Source organism: Oryzias latipes, chromosome 17 (genome assembly GCF_053564925.1).
Source record: "Oryzias latipes strain Hd-rR chromosome 17, Olatipes_Hd-rR_3.1".
In the NCBI taxonomy this organism is placed as follows: domain Eukaryota; kingdom Metazoa; phylum Chordata; class Actinopteri; order Beloniformes; family Adrianichthyidae; genus Oryzias; species Oryzias latipes.
In genome coordinates, this window is record NC_136253.1 from 29,148,121 (window position 1) to 29,174,813 (window position 26,693).

At 35.4% G+C, this 26,693-nt stretch overlaps 1 protein-coding gene across 6 annotated transcripts in view; it reads right to left on the reverse strand.

The window, feature by feature from the left end:
* The window catches only part of tnr (tenascin R (restrictin, janusin)), a 138,914-nt gene that overhangs the window by 96,153 nt on the left and 16,068 nt on the right, over window positions 1–26,693 (reverse strand). For 4 of the 6 annotated variants that reach the window (XM_078935139.1, XM_004079342.5, XM_011486829.4 and 1 more), the window contains exon 2: window positions 681–734. The exons of the other annotated variants lie outside the window; for them this stretch is intronic. The gene's annotated coding sequence lies outside the window, so the exon portion shown is untranslated. The remainder of the gene's footprint in view (window positions 1–680; window positions 735–26,693) is intronic. 6 annotated transcript variants of the gene reach the window in all.

Here is a 26,693-nt window from a genome sequence, read left to right on the forward strand (position 1 = left end):
GTTTCTTTTGGAGAAAAATGTATTTATGGTAAAGTAATGGGTTTTTAGGTTTTTGTTTTGACAGTGCCAACTAACATCCAGTCAGAGTATGTTATTTCATGAGTCCAATTTGTACTTTTTTAATAATGCAATTTGTTAAAACTATCAACACATACCTTTTTTTGGCAAGAAATATGTAGAAAAAATGAGAAAAATACAAAAAATAAATTATTTAAGAGTTACATCTACCAACCATAACAAAGTTTAAAACTAAACGTCATTACCTCTAAAAAAAAAAACTTAAAGCTTGTTGTTGTTAATGTCACAGCTGCATGTTAAGAACTCTAAAGATTAAATAAAAAACATGCTTTTTTCTCCAATCAGTCCTAAAAGGTTAATGTTTGTGAAACATTTCTTACACTTTCCAAAAGTCTGACGTCACTGTTATAATCACTGGAATGAAAAGCAGGTGTATAGATTTATTTCATTTTTATTTATTTATTTCTTATATAGTATGTATAATGTTGTTAACTTAAACCTCTGCCATATCATACTATCATAGAAAGGTAAAGTCATAATCCATTTTTGCACAACATGCCATTTCAATCATAATCACAAATATCTGCTTAAAGATCTTTTTGTGATTCATAAAAGAGCATTGATATCTCTTTCTTAAGAAGAAAATCAGGCCATAACGTTACCGGTCTGAGATAGCGGTGTCTACAGGAACAAATGGCGACAGCAACGATGAAAATCTGAAACACAGAAGGCAGAAGGGAATATATTTTCACCTAAGCAAACAGTTCAGAGAACATTGATTTATTAACTATGATTAAAAAAACATGAAAAGAATATGAATAGGTATATAAAAAACAGAGTGATGCATTACTGCCTCCACTGAAAATACAAACACCATGATCACTAAAACACTTTGTATGAATTAAATTTGTCACTCAGTAATGTTTATGGTGTCTAAACTGAAATGAGACAGTTTTGTAACCACGGTGACATCTTTTACATGAAATATAGTAATAGACATATTTGTGCATTCAATGTGCTCGCTCATGAATTTCTTTCATTAACATGCAAGTGAAATGCACCGTCCAGCTGAGCCTGCCGTGACAACACAGCGACTCTGTCACTCATCAGCTCAGAGCTAAAACGTAGAACTGACGTTTAGAACAGATACAGTACATTTAGTAGCTCTTTGCTGTTTGAATCAGATATATCAAGAATCACTTTGTCTCAGAGATGTACTAAATAAGAAAATGGTTTGTGTCTTTGATAACTCCATCTTTTGTGCAACAGGCTTCAAACTCATCAATCCCAGTGAGGTCTTTTTCTCACAGCCTTTGCCAGGTTTCATGTCAGAGCGCTATTATGGACTCATTCTGATTAACATTCACTTGCTAGCATAAGAGCGGATTGATCTACAGTTACTCAGCAGTACTGATGACATGTTTATCAATCACAGTTTATATTTTCTAAAAGGACAAACTGTTACTTTTATGATTATATTGTCACAGTTTTGTTACTTTTGGCCTAGGAATATATACATATATATATATATTATTTTTTTAAAGTTAAGGTTCAATATAACAGATGAAATATAACCAATTTGAACACATGGTGACATCAGTGTGACAGGAAAAAAAAAAAAAAAAAACATCAGAAATTTGTTTTGTGGTCCACTTGGTTTGTGGTATATCCCACATAATTTACCCTTAAGGAAAAAAAAAGTTTCTTATGGTTTAAGATCTGGATGGTTACCGATCCTAAAATGTATTTTTTTGGGGGAAATCTGCTCACTACAGATACACATTGCCCTTTAGGAACATATTTGTTGTTCTACAGAACCTGTCAGACATTTTTGGAATCAAAGATTTATCTTAGTGTTTAAGGTAATTTTCTTTTAAATTCAGCTTGAACAACCAAATCAATCAGTTTATTACAGAAGGATTATGTATTTTCATCAAAAGGCGGATTTTTCTAGTCTTCTTGTTAAATATTATCAGTGTCAAACAATTGGAATGTCACACCATGACATTGGTAGTATTTAAAGAAATGAAGATCAACATATCTTTTGTACATGATAAGTTACATAAATTTATACGATTTTCCTTAACTTTGACACACTGATCACCATTCTTTTTTATTTAATTTGATTTTACAGTGCCCTCAAGAATGATGCTTTTAGAACACAAAATATAACCATGAAACGGTTTTAAACTACCTCTCAAAAAGACTAGAACAAACACTGGCACACACTGACTATGGGCAAACACATGTCCCCTGAGAGTACAACAAGATCAATGATTGTTTTTTTTTTTTTTTTTTTGTGTGTGTGTTGTTTCTTTTTTTTTATCACTCTAACCGCCAAAACTGTCCTCCCACCAAAGGAAGAAATGATCTATGCATATCTCATTAGCCCCATATCATGACAGACTTGAGGCCAAATGATTAATGACCATCTGGAGAATTATTGATGTGACCTTTATGGATCCTTCTGTTCAGGAGAAACCAAGATGACATGATTTCCCTGAAAGTGACCCCATAAGTTATTTCTTCTCTTCAACTTGCTTTTCTCTTTAAACACTCCCAGGAAACCAATATACAGAACTTGTTTCAGCTATTTATTCAGTTTTACCATGATAAGATTATGCATTTAAATTACAAGGAGAATTGTTCAGAATTGTGCATTATTCAGGGTGCATTCCGTCATTCTGTCTGTATTCATCTTGTACTTATATTGTCTACGAGTCTGTTTTAATGAAATCACGGCTCAACAGTCGTCTGCCAATTGGATTTTATACCACAGCATTTGCGGCAGGAGCAAAAAAAAAAGAGAAAGTCAATAACGGTAGACTGTGTCATCTTGGACGATGAGGTTTTAATGATGGGGAGCCATCCAGTCACCTTTCTGTAACCCCCCCGAGATAAAGGACCACCAAAGATGAGCGAGGACGGAGAAGGAATTAATTCAGCATTTTCAGAGCGTGTCTGTAGGTGTGTGTGTGTGAGTATGAGTAAGGTGGAGGCAGTGAAGCATGGGCAAATGATGTATAGATAAGAAGTCAGAAAGATAAGAAAGGAGGAGTTGTGTGTAGAGGCAAGAATGAAAAAATGGAAACCAGAATAAGGCGATCTTTAAAACACTTTTCTGATTGGTTTATTATTTACAAGGGAAAAAAGGTACAAATAACCTATAAAAATAACAGGGAAATAGATAGATTCGGCATGTTGGTAAAGTCAAAATTAAAGCGGAAAAAGTTTCATCCAAAGGAGAGACTAGAAACAAACAGATATGGGAACCAAAATAAACAGAAAAGGCCATGCCAAGCAGCACCAAATAGTATAAAGCTTTTTGTGAGAAAATTCACCACATAATGAAAATAGCCAGTAATTAGCTGGTTTGAGAAAATACAGATGTTTTGAGTTTGCTAAAGGCTTTTTAACAATGAGCCCTTAGGCCCACAGTAATTAAGCGGAGGAGTTGCTCATTTAGTTCATATTGAGATTCCTGACCTTCCAACATCAGCGTGAGAAGCTCAAGAATATCATTGTAGCAAATCGATGAGATCTTTTAGATAAGAATAGATGAGTTCCAGTGAAAATAAAATTTAACCAAATTAGCATTTATACACAATAAAACACAATATATAAAGTTTAGACTGTTATAAAAGCAAAGCCTCAATCTAATTTTCCACAACCAGATAAACAAGCTCAGTTTTGAGCTACTCTTTTACTAAGGAAAATGTAATTCCATTCTATTTTATTTGTATAGCCCAATATTACAACAATAGTCATCTCAATGGGCTTAATACCGCTAAATGTATAATGAACCTGAAATCATAAAGAACATGAAGTCATAGAATTCAATAGGTAATGGCTAAACTAAACTAAACAGACTAGGCTAAACTGGGCATCACTGCCATTAGACCCTCCTGCTCGGTAGAGAAGACAAAGCATATAAAGAGGAGGAGGACATTATCAATAAGGCGTACATTGTAATTTGAATATGTTCATGAACCATTTGCTATTCAATAAGGCCATAAATTTGTCACTTTTCTCACCCTATTAGTCCAAACAGAAACAAAAAATTTAGCCACCTTCTTTTTTTTCTATCAATCTTTACAATTAGCTTTGATTAGAGATGACTAACACAGTGCTACAACAAAGCATGAGTTTTAACTGGTCAATACTTAAGTGGGTATCTTGGTGCTGTGATGGCTTTAATTTTCTAAATGGCTCTTGGAGCAGGTGTTCCTTAAAGGAGCCAAGACAGAGTCTGCCAGGCTGCTTCATTCTGTGAGTTGTATTGAAAAAGAAGCCATGAGAAAAATAACCCCCAATTGTTCGCATGACATGCCTGATTTTTGACGAATCATCTGCATCTCTCAAACACACCTTTTAGTACTAAACTCAGATTTTTAGTTTGGGGCCAACATAAATTCATCACTTGTTGCATCAAAACAAGTGATATTTAAGAATGAGCCCAGTTTATTACTGATTTACTTAACAACTGAATGGTGCAGGCTGGTGTTGAAGGAAAAAGTTTGTCTCTGCGTTCTGACGGGCTGAAAAAAAGCTCTTACTGGTTATTTTAGAAGTAAACAACTATTTTTTATTAAAAATGCATGCAAAAATTAAATGTACCTTTTGTGACTTCATTTTGTGCACAACTATCGGCAGAGCTGTACTGACATAATGTTTTGTTCTTACCAACTTTGAGATGTCCTTTTTTTAATGTTGTTTATTGAATATATAGGAAAAACAGATGAATTTAGCAACAATATGATAGACAAAACCAGAGATAAAATGGTTCTTCTTCCCACTTTTAGTTGTAAAAACAATGTGTTTTCTATATTAAAGATGCTCTTTAAAGTCCATTCAGTGCTTGCTCTTACTATCAATAAAGCATAGATGAAGATGCTGAACATTGGGTTGAGAGCTGATAAATTGCTCATCTTGTTCCTGTGAAAGGTCAGGGATCTCATTATTTACAACACTAGATCTTTGTCATAACTCAATACTGACCTTGCACAGGTCCTTATGTTACCCATATATGTCTAGGGCAATGTGGGCTTTTTTTGTCCTCTATACATTTCACAACTGTTAAACAGTACCAGTAAAAATGTGAGTCTAGATCTTTAGATAAAAACCTACATTCATGCAAAAATGTACAAAAGAACACAATCCAACCACAGCAGACACCTGGGTATGGATTTATGATGCTCCTCCGGTTTTGGAAATCATGCCCCACAATCAAAATGAGCAATAGCATTTTCCCTAGAATATGATTTGTAATGCAAAGCCAAAACCCTTGTGCACATGAGGTAAATTGGGGTTTAACTAGAAGCTTTGATAAATGTTAAGAGCATCAAAGCTGCTGAAAGATGTAAGAGTTACTGAGGCAGTTTAGTTGCCTGATACCGCCGAGTGGGTGCTTCACCAAACAACAAGGAAAGCAACTATTCAAGGCTGTTTGGAAAAGGTCAAGGGCTTTAAAAATGTGCTTGACATTTGACTAAAGCAACCCATCTGACAATCAAACACTGTTCTATCAACCAATCAAAGCAATTAAGTGAAGCCAGGTGGTAAAATCTTTAGGCCAGTCTTTCAACACAAATAAATATTCAGAAACAAATACTCGTGTTAATCCTAATCTAGTTTTAATATGTTTAAGTGTGTTTGTCAATAATAACTATCTAGTAGAAGTTATTTTTTTTTCTAATAATCAATTAATTTATATTTTACAATTTTGTTTTGTTTTGCAAAAGTAGGCTACAACATATTTTAACCCTAGAGAACACATTGGGTCAAATTTGGCCGCCATTTTCCTTTTCTTTAATACTCATATATATATATATATATATATATGTTTTTTTTTTCCCCCTCTTCTTTTATTGCCGCTACCTAAGATAAATGGGCACAAAAAACAAATAATCCAATTTACTTTAAAAGGCAAGGAGATAATTGTTATTAAAATTAAAATTATTTTATCTTAATTGTGTCATTACACTCACTAAATAAACTAGGGATTTACTTTAATTTAATTTGAGTGATTTACAACTAATTACAACCGAGATTGTGTCAATCACCAATTAAAAAAAAGATTACTTATACCTTTCACCTTATACATTGGTGATTGACACAATCCTGGTTGTAAATAGAATTTTCTTTTTTTTTTCTTAGAATTGTTTCTCATAATCTATTTCCATCCAAACCAATTAAGAATTCTTTGTTTAGTTGAGTTCAAATACGTTAACTAATTTCTTATTATTTACGGCATACACAAGCAATCAACTTAAAACATCAAATACATCTAAAAAAACAAGAAAAAAAACAATCTTGTTTTTTCTTACAAGTTGGTCATTAGTTTAGAGGCAGATTGTACAGAAACAAGGTCATCAAGTTCATAAAAGTGGCATTTTTATCAGAAAATGCTGTACCTATTGGCATTTTTAGAGAAGCAGAAACAAACAAAATGGCTTGCTGCAAAGATAGAAAACACAGTGCAATTTTTATTCGAAACAATTTTCTCTGAAGTCAAGCACCACATATCTTGCCCTTCAATCACCTCCAACACGTTTATTGTTTCGGTGAGGACTCAGTAATACTAGTAATATGGTGCCTTTGGTAGATTACTTCGGCTGGTTTATGGAGAAAGGGTATCAATCATTTCTGCTGTCTCCATTTTATCTACTGCTGGTGATTCATGATAATGATAATTTAGGGATTGTCTAATGATACTGCTGAGACAAGCAATCTTCACCGACTGATGCTTTAGCCGATCATTTCACAGAGGCCACCCCAAGTGAATCTTTAATATGAAAAGCCTATAGGTGTAGCTTTGATTTTAGACAAAACACGTCCTTGATGAGTTGTTCCTCCACAGAGGCAGTTTTTGGATTCATGGGTTGCATCCAGCTTGCAACACTGAAAAGAAATTGCAAATCAGCATATAAATGACAGCATTATTGAAAGTGCTAAGAAAAACATCAACCCACGAGTCCATTATATTAATTGGCTCCAGTCACAGGGTCGAGTAGTGATAAATGAAAGGCTGGACTTTGAATGGAGCCTTGGTCAATGATATAGTTGAACATGTAAACAACTGCCCCTCTTTGCTTATAGTGACCTTGCAATTAATCAGTGGAAAGAAGGAGATGTATGGAGTGGGAGAGAAGACATGGAAAAGAGACGTGTAGCTGAAGGATTTAGGCCCATTAAGAAAATGACAAAAAAATACAATATTTAGTAAACACCAACAGATCACATAGAACAGATCTTGATAAAAAGATAATAGGGCTTAAGGACCAGTTGATTCCAGCCTCTAAACAGGGACATGTTACTCAGATGTGAAATATCTTCTGGTTTGTTCTCACATGCAACTCCATGAGTTTCTGCAAGACTTTGAATTTACAGTTTCAAACTATTTTATCTTTTTTTTAATGAAGGCATTAAAAATATGGCAAGTGTTATTGTGAATAATGTCATAGTCATATAATATGAGTAAGATAAGAAAAAGATCTAAAACCTGTTTTATTTGGAAAATAATTCTAAAGGGAAACCAAGTAATGTTTTTTCTAACTGTAAAAAAGGTATTTAAATATTCAAATGTTTCTAAGACATTATTATTTTTATCAAACTTGAATTAAACTGAACTATGTATAAAAAAAACTATTTATATACATTTTAGTTCTCTAAAAGAACTAAAAGGTGACCATAATTACACATAATTATTTTTCGAATTTAAATACCAAAGAAATTTTTAAGCTGCAAGAAAATGAATACACAAACAATTACAAAGTTAAAATGAACTAATCATAAAGATTCTACTATATGGCTGCAGTGGTCTTAAGTAAAAAAAAAATCTCTTTATACAAATGTCTTCTGTGAAATATCTTCTATGACCTCAGTAAAAACTAAAACAAAACACTCTGTTTCATGTTTGGCCCTATTAAAGTGAATGGTCAATACGACAAAAAACTATATATACAATTTATTTTGGTAGAATATAGCTTTATTAGATATTTTTTTTACGTTTCAGCTTTCCATCTAAGATCACATGAGTTGCCAAACACCTGAGAGTCTGAAATTTGTCCCCCACATTTAACCCATCTCCTGGGGGAGCAGTGAGCTGCAGTCACAGCTGTGCTCAGGAAACATTTGGTGGTTTAATCTAACCCCTTAATGCTGAGTGTCAGACAGGGAGGCATTTTCCATCTTTGGTATAACCCAATGGGGGATTTGAACTCACGACCTTCCAAGTTTCAACCACTGAGATGCAGCATTAATCAATGTACGAGAAACAATGTCCGATTTCCCATTCAGTATAATTGAATCACAGTAAATGGAGATGTAGAGAACACTGTTGCACCAAAAGAGTTGCATTTCTTGGTGATGGGGATGAGATGGAAGGAGGCAGGATGGGGCTCAGCGACAAGTGGCAATTACATTTCTCTATAGTCTGGAACAAAGTCTGTCCTCAAAGGGGACAAACCTCGCCCTGACAGTGTACCGTATCAGAGACTAGCTATTGAATATAAGAGTAAAGAGGATAAAATATCCTGGTAACAAGCCTGTATGTAACAACTGCCACCTACAGAACGGAATAGAATACCACAGTGTTGCCAGGCTGGTTACCAGCATGAGAAAAAACTGTATTATGGATTTCTTACTCGTTACTTAGGCTGCTGTCAAATGATACTTTTCTATGTTTCTTTAGGATTAAATACACTAAACAATACAAACCAAAATTCAGACAAGCTGGTTGGCATTGTCAGACATGATTGTGCAAATATTGCATTTGCACAATTCACAGAAGGATTAATGCTCATCCGACAAAACCATGTTTCTCCCAAGTGTGGCGCTGTTTAAAAGGGGACATAATTAGGCTTTTCAGTATTAAAAGATAAACTGTGCAAGATGCACACAAAACCAGCAGCTGTTTTCACCGAAAATCCAATTTAACATTCAGTAAATTTAATAGGTTGTTGATTATTTGCATATTAAATTGTTTTTGTTCATTTTTTAAAGTAAATACAAAGTTACATAATCATTTTCCAAAGTTGTTTTGATTTGATTCAAACATTTTTCTACATGAATAAATTAACTACACAGACAGAAATTTATTTCAGTACCAAAAACTAAACTAAACTAAAATACTGTGCAGGCTTATGGCAGAGTCATGATCTATCCACTGGTAAAAATATTCATGTTCAATCTCAAACGAGAGATTTATAATCAGTGAACCATAGGTCACTGATGAATATGTAGCGCTCTCAGAGCTAGCCTCCATTTCATTATTGAGATTTGATAAACTGCAATGTTCACAAAGTTGATTTAGAGGGTTAAGCACTTATGCAGGATGTCATGCACTGATTTATGCAAAAGTAAAAACAAAAAAATTCAGAACTGTGATCTTCGGCTTTGACACTGTATATTTCTGGTTCTCTACCATATACCATTTAGACATTGATTTACAGAAGCGGCAACTTTCAATATAGTTTTTATTATGTGAGAAATAGTATTTTTATTAAGAAAACTGACTGTTTTGTTCAGGTTATTTAACTAGGTGTGTGAATTGTGTGTTTTTCTTTTATTACTATTATCAGAAGAAGGCAGTTTTGTATGGAAATTTTCAAAAGTTAATTGATTTTGAGTGAAAGTCTTAAAGAGGTGAATCCGAAACAAACCACTGCAGTGTTTTGGGAGTGATACCCAGTCTTATTAATGGTACACAGCCTTTTTTGTTTATTTTTATCAAATTTTGTCCATTAGAAAATAAATCTGAACAATACTTTTTGTAGATCGTAGTAAGAGGTTTAAGGGCTGTCATCAGGGGCCTCATTTATAAAACTTTGCGTAGGATTTGCGTCAGAAGTGGCGTACGGATGTAACATGGGACGTGCGTACGCACGGAAATATTCGGATTTATAAAACCGTGCGCACGCAGATCCTACGGACTTTTCCCTTAACAAATCACAACCAATTCTAAATGCAGCGCAGCTTTTGCGGCTTCATGACACGCCCATAGTTGCCCATAAATAGTCCGTGAAACGCCCACAAGTTAATATTCATTGATTGCGAAATCATGGCAAACACAGAGAGGAAATCAAAAAAACGTAACTTCACCCAATTCTGAAGTAGAAGTTATCGTTGGCGGAGGTGGAAAAGAGGAGAAAAATGTTGTTTGGAGGGCACAGTGTGTGTTAGGACTTGAAGTGGGACTGGCACGGCGTGGTTCCTCCGAGTGCTCCTTTGTAGCGCCAGGCCGCAAAAGCCACTCGTCCTCGTTTTCCAGCAAGTCTTCTTGCTGTCTAAAGATGCGTTCACTCTGAATTCTTCCATTTGCCACATCTTGTAAGGGCGCAAGTTCAGCCATTGTGCGTCATTACGCAGTGATGGGGCATTTTATTTCCATCCATTTAATTGCATCTGACAAGCTACAGATGTCGGTAATAATCGACGTGGAAATGGGAAATTGTTCAGCGCAAATATAATTTCTTGTTGCTTTCTGAATGGTTGAGACATACGCCATACATTGTTTTATCAAAAATAAAACAAACTAAAGGCATATGCATGAATACCATAATTCCGTAGCTTATGAAGAAATGTTTTACTATGAAAACAACTTTCCCCAGTGGACAATCTGTCTGTCTGTCTATCTGTCCTATATCTGCACCTATATCTGCTCCACCAGACGGACAAATTGACGAGAATATCAGTTTTGTACATTATTTCGTTCTGTTAACTATATTATTTATGAGGATGAATTGCACAACATGCCAATATTGCAGAACATATTTCACTTTTCTTTTTGCAAATATGTGTTCATTTGAATTTCTATTGTAATTTTCATTTGATTTTATTTTGTTTGTTTCACTGCTGATCGATCAAACGGGTGTTCGTGTAGGCTGTTAAATGTAAGACTTGCCTTGTGAAGTCTTCATGTTATTTATGAGAGGCAGTATTGTCATTTTCACTTTCACTTAACGGGTTTCTTTCTCATTTCACCCGTTTTTGTGCGTACGCCTTGGTCAGAGCTTGTGTGAAGGACCGCACATTTTCCCGTCAAGTTTGCTTTTTATAAATATCAATTATTGCGTAGAGAGTGGTGTACGCCTTCCTTTGTGCGTACGCAACGTTTATAAATGAGGCCCCTGGACTTGGTTATTACAGTTGAAGACGTTTCACCTCTTATCCAAAAGGCTTTGTCAATTTGTATATATTATGTTGATAATTTTGTAGATATCACTTAAAAATATAAAAGGACATCTAAAATTTGACATTTGGACCACTTGAATTTAAAAAATATCAGTTATCTGACTAAATAATAGCATACTTTAAGTTACTGTCATTCTCAACACTAATCATTAAACCAAAACCAAAGTGCCTCCTTGTTGGTGACCCAAAATGGGGACCTTCCAATCTTTCTGGCTTTTTTCAAACATATTTTTTCATTAAACATCTGCATACAGAAATTGTCAGCTTGTATAAGAAAACTCCTTTCTTATTAAACAAACCACAATAACAGTCCCTTTCCTGGGGGTGTAAGAGCTTTTCCACTATGGTGAACTGTTAAAATAAAAACTCCATATATTGACAAACTGTCAAGGCATTTGCCACTTTTGGGCCATTTACAATTCACTGGCTCAGTAAGTTGGACTCCAACTTCTCAAAGGGTGAAACGGTGTAGAAAGCTGCTTAAATGCGGTCTAACTGTGTGGCTGGATTTGTTTCAGTTCATTTTCCAGCTCAGTCAGTAGTGTATGTCCTTACAGATCAGTCTGTGCATGTTTTTCTCCTTTTGTACTGAGGCACACATGTGAGTTTGGTCTAATTCCCCTGCATTGTATTACACTTTCTCCAAGTTCATGAGGATGCCAGTTTTTTTGCAGGCATAAACACACATCTGTAGGAGTTGGTGTGTGCCCATTTGTCGTTCCCTCCAGCATGCAAGAGTAATGGAGCAGCCCCATCTGGACTGAACACATGGACCAGACTTTTTGACCTGTCAGAGGATGAATGTGCTTCTTAGAAGGAGTTCGGAGGCTGAACACTTGTGCCTTTTATTATTTCTAAGATCCTCACGTGGAAGAGGTTTTTGAACAAATCAAACAAGGTGGTACAATACAATGGTGACAAAGGGGGTGGTGCTACAGACATGCATGGAGAAAAATAGTACCAGGAAAATGAGGTGAGAGGCAAGGAGGAGAAGGAAGAAGGATGAGTTAGCCAGCGTTTGTACTTCCATCCATATCTCTGTTGTCTGATTTCACAACATGATCAAGGCCCAACTTTATTATGGTGGCAGCTTTTGGCTGCAGTTGAAAAGACAGATCAATTTGGCCTCTCCCACTGACGTTGCCCCGCTTTGCTGCCCATGACTCCGCAAAACATTCAGATGCTTGGCAGCAGAAAAGGGCTGGCGGGCGGCGAAAGAGACGAACTAAAGCTTTCAAAATGGGAACTGTAGCCCATTGAATGAGCTCATTTTCTCTGCTCCCCCATCATCTCATCTGCACTGGCACAAATCAGCGCTGTGATGAATTCTATAACAAAGAAAAATGAAGACCAGAGTGTTATGAAACATCCCTAAATTCATCAAGTTAAGTCCTTATGAATTAGAGTTGACTGTCATGAAAGCTGGGAATTACATGTATTTTTTCTTAATAAAACATGATGTCTCTACTTTTGAGAAGTAAATAGTCTAATTTGAGCTCGAATGAACAGAAAATATCAAGTTTACTTTGCCTACAAGGCTGGCAGTAGCTGACAAAAACCAGCCAGGTGGCACCATCAGTTTACTAGATGTTGCAGTCGTTATGAAAATCCTTCTTGTTAAATATTGCCTCACATTAGGGGGCTTTCACAGTGCCCTTCCTCAGCCAAACATAAACACTTTATCACCTGCGACAAACCCCCACTGATCTCAATGTCACAAAGCTCCAGGCAAAAATATGCAAACCCATTTTCCTCTGTTAAAACGTCATAAAACATAAACACGTATAAACAAAAATAGGAATAAAAAAGAAAACGCATATTTCCTTTTTTTGTATTTTTAGGACTTGCATGATTGTACCCAACACCACCGTTGGGCAAAAGCGTAATTAACCTGCTCAGTTGGAATGATTTACCTCTTAAAGTCAATTCTTTTTATTTTTTACTGCAGATTGACACGATCACCAAAGGAGACATAAAAAGTCATGTGACCCCCATTATAACAGGCATTTATATTACTGCACCTATAGTAATATAACAATGTAACCTTTTTTTTTGGTCTTTTACCCTCCAGTACTCTGATGGTGAAAAAAAGAGAACGTTTTTAAGGACCCAGTCCCATAGAAACACTGTTTTTGGCGTTTTTAAACATGTTCTTGTAGCTATTTTGTGATGATTGAGGACATATACAGTATAAAGATAATAAACTTAAAATTGCATTTCTCTGTATATTTTAATCTAAATTATTTTGAATCAGGAGCAGATGGGCACCATGCTTCGCTCCAATCCAAAGCATCCACTTGTGCATAACTAGATCCATGTACGTCTTTGTCTTCCTCGCCTGAGCTGCCATCTGCCTCAAAACTGATATCTCAAATGTTGATCGTCATTTTTTTGCACCTGTAATGTTATATGGTAATGGTAAATGGCGTATACTTGTATAGCGCCTTTCTTCCTACAAGGACAAAGCGCTTTACAGTCACAGACCCATTCACCCAGTCACTCACACATTCACACACTGGTGGCGGCTCCGCTGCCAAACACAGGCGCCCGCCTTACACCTTAAGGGACTGTTAGCTAGCGGGAGAGAGTGTAAACAGAGAGCTTTAAGTAACAAGGAAGGGAAGGGTAGGCAGCATTGCTCCAAGGTACAGAGTGGCAAAGTGACACTCCTAATGTGCGCTACTGTACAGTCAATTGCTCTGAATAAAAATAAAAAATTCTTAATCCTGAGCAATATTCCAATGTTCTTTAATAAATGTTTTACAAAGCATCAGAATTGTTTCAGAAGTGTTTTTGATGAGTAAGGATCGGTGACGGACATTCTTGGGCAGTGGGGATGTGTGAAGATGAGGGTGATTCTCTGTATTTGCTGATTCTGTGTATTTATTGGTGTCTCTGGTCCCTAACCCCTGCTAATATGGGGGGAATATTGTATAAGGAAAGATATAATTCATTCTCCTTTTTTTCAAATGATGAAGTAGATTTCAGAGGGTGCTTTTATGATCAACTTTATAAAAAGAAAAAAGAAAAAACCTAGGAACTTCCTTGATATTTGACAACTTTATTTTAGGGTCAGTGATGTGTTTTAACTAAATCTATTTATCACTTCTATTTGCAGAGTATTTTTTTGTTGACTTTGTGAAGCCACCTCCAGTGGTAAAATATCCAGTTCCATAAAATTTTTGTTTGAGATTGCAGTCAAACCTTTAAAAAACTGTATAAAGAAGTGTCAAGGTTGTTTTCCATGGATACATTTTAAATTACTTTTTTTTTTAATCCTAAATTTTGTAAGTCATTTTTTTAACCAACCTTGAAATATTTATATAATGTCTTCAGTTCATAATCCCTTGTTAGAAGAATCAACTGGAGTTTGTGCACATTTTTTTCATTTGTTTCTATTAACTGAAAGCTGAATTTTAGAGAGGGATTATTGTCATGTTCTATCATTCATTTAGCTGAATTTAATACAGCCGTACCCCTTAACTTTATAGTTTCAAAAAGCTCTGTCATGCTTTGGAGAGGTGCTTTAATCTTTTTCATTATTTTGATAAGCAAAACGTGTAAATCCAGGTTAAAGTTCATTCATGATAAAAAGTATGCCAAACAATCTCTTAGTAAAGATCACATCAATGAAGATCTTTAGCGTCTGTATCTGTAAAGGTTACAGTTTTCTTTTGAAATGTTTGCAACAGCAGCAGGCTAATTCTTTACTGCAGTCTTGTTCACTCAGCTGCTTTCAGCTCTGCAGCATCTCGCTGTGCTTCAACCTCTCCACTTAACCCTCCTCTTGTGATTCAGTTTATAACCTCTGGGCAGCTTGAATTGTCTCTCCTTCGATCCTGCAGTAACAGCACCAATAGATGGTTGAGTTTCTTCCTAGCTTCAGTCCCAGCTTTGAGAAAACACATGAATGCAGGCAGGGAGCGAGGGAAGCTCTGGGCACACGGTTAGTTTCCTGCAGCTAAGCTTCAGGAGAGGACAGTTGGATTTGCTGGGATGCCTTGGCACTGTTTGATTTGGTACATGATTTGGCTGGCTTTTTTTTCAACAAAGCCTCTATTCAATATTAAAGTCCTTTTTGTCTGTGTTTTTGTTTTGTCCTTTGTGAAGTCTATATTAACCCTTTAACACCGGAGCTGTTGCTGGCGACACCTAAATAACATACCTTCTTTGACAAACCCTAACTCTTTGAAAGTTTACGCACTCCATGTGAATCCATTGATTCCGGCGCAGAGAAAAGCAGCTTTTCACATCAGTTTTTTTCTGCAACAGATTATTCACAATGATTGTGTAAGAACTTTTCCTACGGCTAAAACTCTGGCAAGATTTTTAGTTAACAGATGTTTTAAGTGACCATGCATATGCCTGGTTTGTATTTCTCATCTACTCATTAAAAATTAAAATAAAGTGAAAAACATAATTTATTTAATTTTGTACTCTGATTTGTTTTCTAGCAGCTTTGTTATACTCTTAAAATACTTATTATGTAAATGCACATTCATTAAAAAAAAAAAAAAATACAGTTTTTTATTTTAGTTTTTTATTTATTTATTTATTTATTTATTTATCCCACGAAGGGAAATTCTTTCTCCGCATTTGACCCATCCCCTTGGGGAGCAGTGAGCTGCAGCCGAAACCACGCTTGGGAGGCAGTAGCGTTAATGGTCTTGCCTAAGGACCCTCACAGGGTGATGTTAACTGCTCGCCCCCAGTACCATTGCTCATTCCCCTCCGGGAATCGAACCCTGGTTTCCTGCATGGTAGCTTCCCACCTTACCAACCGAGCTACCCAGCTGCATTTTTTCTTCCTACTAAATTGAGAGTTAGATACATTTCTTCAAGCTTCAAATGTGACAATTTCACTAATCTAAAAAGTAATTTATTTAAACTACTAATGCATGTTGTGAGTTTGTGTTTTATGTTGTGTCCAGCAAACTCAAAGTTTTTATATAAACTCATAACAGAGATAAAATTAAACCAGCAAAAGATTCACAAAAAAAAACACATTAGAGGCCTAACTTATTAATTTTGAGCACACTGCAAGACCTGATTTTACAGAAAATTACTTTAGTAAATTATTGATACAGGAACATTTAATTCAATGCTTAACAATTTTTTTAATGTTTCTTTGACTGTCAATTAACTTTTACTATAATTGTTCCTTTTGTTTACACAGGCTGTAATTGCTTTCCTTATAAAATCCACGAGAGCAAAAATGGTTTATTGACTATCTTGGGTTTACAGAATTGGGCAGTATATGAAATATGAAAGTTCCAAAGGATGGTGCTAAATGAGCCTTGATAATAGTCACTGTGACCTAATTACAAACAAAAACGCCATCTTTTCATAACTCAGAACAACATTGCTCTTGTTTTCAGCTTTACAATAAAATAGTGCTTTAATATTAAGATCTTTTTTTTAAACTGCAAAGTAATTTCACTAACAATTTGCTGCAGATTAAGAAAGGTATTTAGCCTGCTATAGATTCATTTATGGCTGGAAAATGATAGATGAATAAAATCCCTGTCCGCCCATAAACAATTGTGGAGTGAACACGAATGAATCTGGTAGATCATAAGAAAACTTTTAAGGCTTAATTTTATGTAGTTGGCATTTGGGCACCATGCCCAACTTTATTTATGTGGAGCTTAAGAAACTAAAAATCGGCATTCATAAGACCTTTTTGTATGTCTTAGAATTCTTAGAAGACTAACAATCCTGTTTTACAAATTGTTGGCTTTAACAATGGACAGCACAATAGCCTAATTTTAGGATACTTTCAAAAATCTGAAAAAAAGACTGATCTGGTTCCCTCTTTTTTTGGGAGATCATCTGAACTATACAAAATAACACTAGACTTAAGCTCTGCTGATTCATCTCTCAGACATGAGCTCTTCAGGGAAAAAAAATATAGACAGAAAGCAACAACAAAGTAAAGAATTTATTTAAGGTCATACAAAGAACAACATTTTACCATTTGCCAGACTTAATTTTTCTGTTGGTTTTTTTTACATTCTTTAGCACCAATGAAAATCTGCACTCTTGCAACTAGTGTTTTCTGATGACTGCCTACTCCAGTGATCCATTTATTTTCCAAATGTTAAGCTACGCAGTGCTTACTGGCATTTAATACTGCCCTTTTAAATGTTAAATATTTTAAAAGACTGTTGAACTCCTGTGGACCTCCTAAAGAAGTGATAAATGCAGCAACAATGACTCACTTAGATGAGTTTAATAATTAAGCTGTTTGTCAAAAAGAAATGATGAAGCTCATCACCACGTCACTCACTGACCTTTAGTATAGTAAGTAGTAGGCAACATCAGCAGAATAACAAGTGATCCAGCATGTTGTCAACATTTATTGCACAAAAACACTACTTTTGGGGGAAATTTTCACAGATAACCTCTGTTGTGGGTTGGTGTAAATTGAATGTTTATGTTTATATTCCAGTTTTCCCAGAACCAATTGTCAATCAAATAGGATTTTTTATTTTTTTATTTTCATGAGGCAAAAAAGTATTCACTGCAGATTGACTCCACTTAAAAAGATGAGAGAGCTCTGTAATTGTAATCATATGTAAACCTCAACTATGAGAGACAAAATGAGAAAATAAAATCAAGGAAAATCATATTGTCTAATTTTTAAACAATTTCTTTGTAAATTATGGTGGAAATTAAGTATTTGGTCACACACAAACAAGCAAGATTTCTGGCTCTCACAGACCTGTAAATTCTGTAAAAAGATCATCTGTCCTCCACTCGTTACCTGTATTAAATGGCACTAAAAGACAACTGCCCACAACCTCAAACAGTCACACTCCCAACTCCACTATGGCCAAGACCAAAGAGCTGTCTAAGGACACCAGAAACAAAATTATTGACCTGTGCCCGGATGAGAAGACTGAATCTGCAATAGGTAAGAAGCTTGGTGTGAAGAAATCAACTGCAGGAGCAATTATTAGGAAATGGAAGACATACAAGATCACTGATCATTTCCGCGCTGGATCTCACCCCGTGGGATCAAAATGGTCAAAAGAATGGTGAGCAAAAATCCCAGAACCACACGAGGGGACCTAGTGAATGACCTGCAGAGAGCTGGGACGAAAGTAACAAAGGCTAGCATCAGTAACACACTTCGCTGCCAGGGACTCAAATCCTGCAGTGCCAGACCTGGCCCCCCACTAAAGCCAGTACATGTGTGGGCCCGTCTAAAGTTTGCTAGAGCATTTGGATGATTCAGAAGAGGATTGGGAGAATATCCTATGGCCAGATGAAACCAAAATAGAACTTCTTGGTTAGAACTATAATTGTCATGTTTGGAGGACAAAGAATGCTGAGTTGCATCCAAAGAACACCATACCTACTGTAAAGCATGGGGGTGAAAACATCATGCGTTGGGGCTTTTCTTTCAGCAAATGGATCAGAATGACTGATCTGTGTAAAGGAAAGAATGAATGAGGCAATGTATCGTCACATAGCTGAGTCTTTAAGCATGACAACGATCCCAAACACACTGCCTTGGTAACAAAGGAGTGGCTTCGTAAGAAGCATTTCAAGGTCCTGGAGTGGCCTAGCCAGTCTCCATATCTCAACCCCATAGAAAATCATAAGAGGGAGTTGAAAGTCTGTGTTGACAACAGCTCCACAACATCACTGCTCTACAGGGGATCTGCATGGAGGAATGGGCCAAAATACCAGCAAAAAATGGTGAAAACCTTGTGAACCTTTGACCGCTGCCATTGCCAACAAAGGGTTTTTAACAAAGAATTGAGTTGAACTTTTGTTATTGACAAAATACTCATCTTACACCACAATTTTCGAATAAATTCTTTAGAGATCAGACAGCGTGATTTTGTGGATTTATTTTTTATTTTGTCTCTCATAGTTTAGGTATACCTAAGATGACAATGACAGGCCTTTCTCATCTTATTAATTGGGAGAACTTGCACAATTGGTGAATGACTAAATACTTTTTTGTCCCACTGTATTCTGTTAACTTTTTACATCACTGTAATCACTCTTGGTAAAAAAAAGATGCTACATGAATTAAAACAACACGACTGAAGAAAGTTTTACAAGGTGGTTATATTTTTTTAAAGAACTAGAATTTTTATGAAAAAATGGAACAAGATCTTAATGAATATGGATAGTTACATATGGACAGCTGCTGTGGCAAAAGTAAATGTCTAACTCTACAAAAATTTAAAAAAAAAGTTCTCTGTAGGAACACATTGAATCCTAGATGAGTATATTTTAAAGTTAAATTTTATTTGTATGGGTGTGCACATAAAAGGAAGATTCGCGGCAGAGTTTTACAGAAAATATAATGTCTTGTATTTGTCTTTAGCAAAGAGCCTGTGGCTTGTCAAGATGTTAGAATATTGAAACCATTTTTCAACTTGACAGAATTTTAATTTGTTGAAATAAAAAATTACATAATATAAATTCCACTTGCATAAAATATAGATGATGCTGTATAATTGCTGTTGTAGGCTTTTATTTCAACTCCGATTTTACTAAAAGCTGTCACACGAGTTTAAATGAAGCAATTCCTAAGGGTTTATAGACGGCTCGACTACTAATTGCCATGTAACAATCATTGATAAATGTCTTTTTAGTTTCAAAATAGGAACACTTTGTCCTTCCTTTTTGAAGTGTTTTTAACCCTTTGTTTTGTTCTTGGTTTGTGTGTTAAGTTATGCATACATGCAGTACTTCTCTCCAAACAGACTTTAATTTTTGGTATTCCAAACAGGAAATACACTAAAGAAATGTTGAATTATAAAGTTGGATGGAGCAAAAATTGTTTTTCCCTTTGAGCAGAATGAGCATGGTACATGAATTCAATCACATTGGTGTATGACAGAAAGCAACTAGAATATATTATTTTAATAATTGTGTCTGGATGGTTCTGGATAATTTTCATGAATCATATTTGTTAAACAATGTGCAGTCTTAAGATTTTTTTAAATATAAGACTAATCTAATACAGACTCACCACACACACTTTCAGCCTATGATACCCTTTATCTGGACACCTGTCCCCATGGCAACACTATCAATAGGGGATCTACCTGGGTCATAAAGTCCCTCTCTTCCATTCTCTCTCTTGGCTTTGAACAAGTCCTGACATTTTCGACTTGGTCTCATTGTGCATCTGTTCAAGTGCAAATACTCCCAGTGTTTATTTCCACCGCTTTGTTTACTGCTCTCACATATGTCTTTCATCTTCTGTGTAGGTGAACAGCTAAAGGTCTTAAGAGAATTCAATTCTACACGTGTGCAAATAATAAATAAATAAACAAACCTAGATAATTAATTTTATTGTGTTGCCTACTTGAATGCAAATGTAACTTTAACATTTTATGTTATTATTATTACTTACAATGAATTGATATAAACAAAAACAGCTAAATTAACAGTATCTAGATAGTGAGAGCTTAAATTCATTTCATTTAAAAAAATGAGAAAAAGCAAAAGACTTGGAGAAACAATCAGAGATCAGTTGGAGGCGAGTCACTAACTGAAATAAGGCAGTAGATTAGCAGGGATGGACATAATTAGGATGTAAATGCAGCTACACAATGGGCTTTTACTTTTTGTATAATACAGCACTTCTTGAAGCAATCGTATAATTAAAAATATAGAAAGACAGCAGCTGGTGGCTGTGGTCCACTTTGTTTGCCTATATTGAACTTGCCAAATTTTTTTTATTTTTTATTTGACAGAATGATTATAATAGCAATTTGTCAATACTAGCTTCTGCTCTTTGCTAAAAGCCATGTAGTTAAATAGTGAAACGGTGAGACAGGGAACATTTATTATTTTTTGTGTTGTTTTTAAAAAAAAATTCTCAGTCAATTGATAAACTGCAACTAACAGCAAAGCCAGACACTTTTCATGTGACATGCAAAGTATGTATTTACAAATCTAGAGTTAGTCAGCCTGGTGTCAATACTACTTTGACTCTTTTCTAGCCTGGAAGTAGGTATTTTGGCCTTAGTTCACCTTTAGTTTAATCCCACTCCAAAAGGTATGGTGCTGAGCTGATTTGAGCTGCACAATTTGCTGGAGAGAACGCCAGTGGTTGTCTGACTACCACCTGCCCATATGTCTCTGCTTTGGGACCTCCTGCTCAGTCAAATTCTGCTGATTAGGTCACTTTTCAATCTGATTGGTTCTCAGTTTCACACTGTGGTACTTATTAAAACAGAATAAGTGAAGTGGTATTAACTACAAAAAGAGAAACGAGTCTTCTCTTCAATCCACTCTCATTCACTTAAGAGTTCTGTTTAGAGAATGTAATCTAAAACTATTTTATTAAAAATTTAATCAAATGCTAACCCTCACCAGAAAATGTTCAGATCTTTGTAAATGTGCATATTTGTACTTTTTGAGATCACATAAAACATAAGAACATATATTTTCTCAATGTCATTAAAATGGTTCTTTTAAACTCTTTTTTCTTTTTTTTTCCTCATTCCCAAACTAAATTACATTTAAATGTATAATCGAAAGTTTAGGTACAACAAATAAATTCTGCTCTGTCAAGTTTAGGTTTAGCAAATTTAAAAGGTAAAGCAAATAACCTGTTAGATATTTCATTTACATGTGGAATATGGTAAAAAAAAAATGACAGTGACAGAAATACTGCAACATGCACAAACATAGTTCACACACCTTAGTGCACATTTAAAAATAGAATAAAAATATGCTTTTAAATTACATTCCGATAAATAAAATACAAATTAACGTGAAATAATGCCTGCAAAATTTCTAGTTGGTAATTAACATCCCTCTTAGATTGAGGACTTTATATTTTTCTGTACAATCCTATTTGAGGATTCGTCTGTCACAGACGGAGAACTGTCTTTTTTTTTTCATGTGACCTCTATATACAGTTTGTAGCACTTTGTCAGAACAGTCACACACCAGTGAGCACATCACAGACAATGTCATGGTTCAGAGGTGTTTGCCAAATGACACTTCAACAGGTTGAAAGGCCTGGTTTCAGACCATTAAACATTCATTATTATGTAATCGCTGTTCCAACTGAACCACATTCCCTTTTACAAGAAGAGGAAAAACCAAGAAGAACACATACTTACAAAACAAAAACAAAAATCTCAAGAATTGAGATCTTTGTACCAATATTAATTTAAAATATATATATTTTTTGTCTGTTTTATGTTTAATACTTTATTGTGTTTTAATAGTAACAAAAAGACTGCAATTTGTAAAAAAAAAAATATATGTTGTTTTGCAGAAAAACTCAGTTAAAACAAATATTACAAATATTACCCATTTCATTTAACAGACTGGTTGACATCAACTTTTAAAATTGCTTTCAAATGAAAAAGAAAAAAAGAGCACTTTGGATTTAATTTTCAAATAGAATCCATTTTAAATGTAAAAGACAACATAAGAGAGTTACTTTATATGCTGAGTTCAGCATAGAATTGAATTAACCTTTATGTGCCATTAGACGTTTTTGTAATGGGATTTAAATATTATTTTTCATCTGAAGGAATTACAGATTGGTTTGGGATAATCACAACTTTTTAAACTCTTGACCTCTTGTATTTTGTGATTTTTCTCAGCTGTCTAAATCTAGAAAATATGTAAACTAACTTTTCAGTGGCAGTATGTTGGGCTGAAACTATGATGTATAATTACTGAATTAAAAAAAGAAATGAAATGTCACACAAACTCAAGAAAGATATTCATGAGGACCTAATAAAAATAATTGGGCTAATCAGTGGCTCAACTATTTCTTTAACAGGTTCTGTCTTCAGAGAATGCAACAGTAAGCTTCCAAACAGGCTCTGCAGTGCATTTCGATTATCCATCATGTGAAGGCTCAGCTGTTTTAATGACATGACTATCCCGATCTCTGATGTCTGCCAAATGAAAAAACTGAACAGCGTCATCCCCAGAGGAACTTAATGATCCGCAAATCTACGGAAACATCCACACATGCTAACACAGCTAAACACCAACACACTGTAGCCCTCACAGAGACAGTGACTTATTGATCACTGTCACATTTGTCTATAGACTGGAAACAAGCCTCTAAGCAACACAAAAATGAGGACACTGGTTATGTGTTGGTTACCACAGGCTGGAGTGACAAACACAACACTAGCCCTAATTGTGGCACACTTGCACACATTAACAGAGACTCCAATACCACCCAAAAAACACCCACAAAACACAGACTCAGTAATCAAGTGACAGAACAGAAAACAAGAGCTTCTTGTCTGTTGCTGAATTAAATCTGATGCTGAAACTCTGGTCAAAAGTACAGTGTGAGTGTCTGAAAGGAATAAACAAAAGGACAGAGGAGGAATCACGCATACTCTGGCAGAGGGAGTGAACTCTGTGAACTGTACTGGTCAAAGAAAGCAATAAAATATGAACGCTTCAGCACAGAATGAAGCAATTGGTCTCAGCAAAAGTGGAACCAAACAGCTTCAGTTGTCTGGACGAAGCATCTCGAGTTTTTGGATTGTAGTTGGATGGGCCTGTCTGGCTGTCTGGGTAGAAAAGTAATTGTGACACTCAGTGTGACGGAAGGCGCCAGTAAAGTGGAGAGAAATGAGTGAACAGTTAAGGAATCAGTGGGGAAAAGAAAACAGTGTGAGAAAAGGAATGAGAACAAAACGCTGTCTCTGACTGACTAACACAGCCGAACAAGAACAAGAGAAAAGTGTATAAAGTCACCAAGTTTAAAAAGTTAGTTTCCACATTACACATCTCATTCTTTCTCTGTTTTCACGCTGGTGCTTTTATGTTTTAAAGCGCGCTATGTTCTTTTATGCTGATATTCTCTAATTTTCCTCTCAAGGATCAATAGTTTTTTTTGCAACCTTTAAAACTCATATTGACTCAGGTCTGATTGTTAGACAGAAGTGTTTTTGTTTGTCATGCAGCCCAGGTTAAACATGCAACAGAAATATAAGACAAAAGGGATGCCAAACACTGCAAACAATCCACACAAAACCAGTCTGGCTTCGCTCTATCCATTTCTATTCATCCATCCGTCTAACATAAAAGCTGTGAAAAGGTTTGAACAAAAGGATCATAGAGCACACAAAGCATCTGTTGACTACCTCACACTAAATATACAGTATTTTACAGGTGCAAACTGCACAAAATGTTACCTTTTTATACACAAGGGATCAAAAGAAGAGACTTCAATCCATAACTTGCAGATCAGTGTTTGAAAATGTTCGCACTGCAAGAAGAAATTTTTGAGAAATACTTTATGTTGAGTATTTTATCCAGAAACGTACATTTTAATTCCATGTTAATGTCGACCTGGAGAATCTCTTTTAAGCAACTATTTGCACTAAAATGTAAAATGAGGTCAAATTACTAACTCAAGATAGCTCTAAGACAAAAATGAACAATTAATTACATGATTTCTCATTAAAAACACCACTTAACTCGATACACAAACAAACTACTTGTCCTGAAGGAGGAACTCCAACATCCCAGTTTAACATTGCCCATGCGTTCACAGGGAGTTGTTTGTTTCCAAAAGCTATTCCTCTAAGACCCGTGACCACACTTACAGTTCTTTTTTCTTCATGTGTAAACAACTAATCTGCAGTCTCAATTATGATCCAATTTCACTTACTTTAGAACGGCAATACAGACAAAAATGGAGAACAGGAGTTAACAAAAGGTGACTTCAGAAGCTCCCGTTTTCCAATAGTGTGTGATTTTACCCAATTTCAAGCATGGCTGACTCAAGAAGATTCCTGCATCCCATTTAAACATTTCTCTAGAAATAACATTTATCTAATTTGTTTCATGGCTTCCTGCCTCCATGCACTCATTTTCCAAATGCCCATGGCAAGCAGGAGAAGTCTGGGTTTCAGGCACGAAGTCAGATTTTCAGGCAGAATATTTGGGCAAAATGGTAAGGCATATTTGCTGGCTAATCCAGCAGGGTGTGGTTAAATGACAGGACATGTGTGCAACAATAAACTGAATTAGTCTTCTAATATGTCATGCTCATAGTATGTGTTGTGCAGGGGTTGGTACCTTTGTGCATTTAATAGCTGTGGGATGTTTTAGGCTCCATCCAGAGTAATACTTCCACCTTTGAGAGCAGCTCTTTGCACAAAGATCCATTTATTTAACATTTTTCCTGGCATTACTGTCCCCACAGTGACCAAGGATGATGGTGCTGCTGGAAAACCTTTGCATTTCAGGACCTGAGCCTATCTGAGCTGCAACACATGGTAAACACCTAATCCGTACTGTTAACAACAGCAACATAATCTCCCACATAGGCTATACTGCTAGTGTTACTAATTAGAAATAAACTACGTAATTAGCCACCTTGTTCTATTGTTTAACGGGAACAGGATTTCTCCCAACAATGTTGGGAGATGTTATGCAAAGTAGCATAAACATGAGCCAAAAAGGGAAAAACAGTCTCTTTTTGACCCTTGCATTGAACAAATAGAAACCAGTTGTCCTGTAAAACAAATTTTCTATTTCTGCCTGTCATTTTCTTTTACATTAGAAAGTTTTTGAACATAAAAATAAAGAATTAACTTTACATTTAAGAATGAGCGTATTCCTAATGCTGACTGAGTTAAATTCATCTAAAATTTCAACATTCTCTTAAAAGAAGTCTTCAAAAAGAAATTATCCACCAGAAATGCATTTTAGCTTAATCACATGTTTATAATCATAATTCAGCAAATACACATATTGTGTTTTTTTTGTCAGTCATTTTCCCACTTTGAACTATTGTGATGGCGGCAAATACTGGTATATGCAACTCCTGGTTTTAAAAAAGCAGAATGTCTAATCTCAAAAAAAGGCAACTTTATCCAGATTTAAAATTGGAGACATGGCCTACAGTTAGAACAGAACAAGTTTAATGAGAGGCAATGCAGAATCCATAATTAGCTTAATGTTTCCCTCATGCCTTTTGGTTATTTTGATTTAAAGCCTAACTTACCTGAGTCTGAGAGCAGTAATGAGATGAAATGAATCTACAAGCCTCTTTTGCATAGGTTTATTTAGGTTTACAATAATAATAATAATAATAATAATAATAATAATAATAATAATAATAATAATGATAATAATCGTTTGCTTTTAGAATTTATAGAAAAAAAAGAAACTTTTCCAAAAAATGGACCAATAGATTTAGGATGAAAGAATGAGGAAAAGAACAGTTCATTGTGTGTGCTCTCTCTGGATGGACAGTCTTTATAATGAGAAATATTAACGCTGCCAGACTCTTTCAGTCGTGTTCAAAAAAATCCTCAGACACACACAAAAGAGAGCCCCTAAAATCCATCCAACCAGTCATTGCCCTTTATAGGCAAAGCGCTGCAAAGAGAGAATGTGTTCATAGAGTTTGGTGAATACTGCTGAATGAAAAATGATTCATTTTACCTGAATCATACTTTAGTACTGCAGTATATTATCTCCTCGGGAGTGGATCTGTGGTA